The sequence below is a fragment of the Octodon degus genome, unplaced genomic scaffold (assembly GCF_000260255.1).
Source record: "Octodon degus isolate 3935 unplaced genomic scaffold, OctDeg1.0 scaffold00316, whole genome shotgun sequence".
NCBI classification, from domain to species: Eukaryota; Metazoa; Chordata; class Mammalia; order Rodentia; family Octodontidae; genus Octodon; species Octodon degus.
The window spans coordinates 1,415,550-1,417,286 of NW_004524892.1; the positions used below are offsets into that span (position 1 = coordinate 1,415,550).

At 47.8% G+C, this 1,737-nt stretch overlaps 1 pseudogene; it reads right to left on the bottom strand.

Annotated features, from left to right (window-relative positions):
- Nucleotides 1-229: 229 nt before the first annotated feature.
- LOC101588607 lies at nucleotides 230-1,204 on the bottom strand (annotated as a pseudogene).
- Nucleotides 1,205-1,737: the final 533 nt, after the last annotated feature.

A 1,737-nucleotide genomic window follows, 5' to 3' on the forward strand; every position in this document is an offset into this window, starting at 1 on the left:
GCATGTTTGCCTCTGTAATATCCATGTGTACATGTGCATATTTATGTATGTAAGTGTGTTAACACATTCCCTTTATGTGTATGTGATTACTTATGCACACAAGCAGGGTAGACCCAACTACATTGCCCATGTATGGCATACCTGGGCCTGTGTAGGCCTAGCATCAGACTGTCACTCTTCAAAGGCAGACCCTAAGCTGAGTACAGAGACACAAATAACACATAGATCAGAGGGTGGTGGGCATAGAGGACACTGGCTGAGTTATAGGCAGTGCAGTATGCCATGAAGATTCTAGTCCACACTCGCCTTGAAGCAGGGCCTCCCCAGAGCCCTATTAACTCTGAAGCATGAACTCACGGTTGTTGGCCTCCCACCAGGAGGGATCTTTGTCCAGCATTCTGTGCTCTGTGAAGTTCACCCGGCCATTTGCATCCACAAGGATAATGGTGTTGGTTCTGGTGCCGTAGTCTTGGCAGCGCACACACACAGCTGCATACTTGCTCAGTATAGGCTGTGTATACTCCTGGCCCTGGTCCTTGATGGCTGGGTCTCGCAGCTGTGCCTCTTCATTATTCAGCATATCCAGGAGCTGGGAAACAAGGGCATTCTTGGGGAGTACCTGCCTCTACTCCACAACCTCCAAGAATAGTTGTTTGCCAAAACACAACTTCCTCCAGGGTGTCTCCAGCAGTGTGTTGCTCAGCCCATAGGTTCCTGGCATTAGGACAATGGGCTCAGGATACCCTAGGTTTCCATAGTAACAAACAACATCTCCTTTTCCTGTGCTGAGGTCAGCTGCTATGAGGTTAAAGCAATGGTATAGGTGGCCCTCCTGGGAGACCTTCTTCAGGTAGGACAAGCTGTCCATGTCAGTGGTCAGAAAGTTGGTTAAAAGTTCACCTCTGCCCCAGGTATCTCGGTCCAGCTGTGGCTGCAGGTAGTTGGTGAGCACCCTTAACTTCCCTTGTGTGCTGATGCCCAGCCATGTGCCTCCTTCCCTGCCTTCTTCCATGTCGAGCCCACTAAAAATATCATTGTTGTTGCCCCAGAAGTTGGCTAGCTTGGATGGTCTGTGGTAGGATTCATCCCTGTTGGCTGCCAGGCTAAGCCTGTATGCATTTTTGGAAGCAGGTTGAGGATCAAACTTAAAGAAGATGATGCACATGAGTTGCAAGGGGGTGGTTTTGCTCACAGAGGGTCACAAAGTCTGCAAAATGAGAATGATGATGGAGACTACGCAGTTGAAGTCCGGGGAAACATCAGTGGCCATGCTGGTCCCTGTTCAGGGCCCAGTGGTCTGGCTACAATCTCGAAAGGGGCCAGGAATAGGCATCTGAGAGTCCCGGTAACCGCCACAGCGTTCCTGGCAGGTGCTTGGACCCTTATTACCCTTTCTAAAAAACAAACATTTACTTGAGAGACAGTGTGCCAATAATTGGTATGTCATGACAAGCAGTACATATTTAGAAGACCAGAATGACAGGCATTCCAAGTTTGACCCTTCTATTACATATTGCTTTCTTCAGTGCAGTTGCTTAGATCACAAGTATCAGCATATATAGTTAGTCAGGTTGAGAATTCTACCAGTTAACGCTAGTTTTGAAAATATGCTGATGTTTCTCAGGATTATTGCCTGACACATTTTGTGCATATAAAGTATGGCTTTGCCCCTGTCATTTTTCCCAGCTTTTCTCCTTGCCCTCTCCTTGTTGCCCAATCACCAAGTTCTCAATTTCC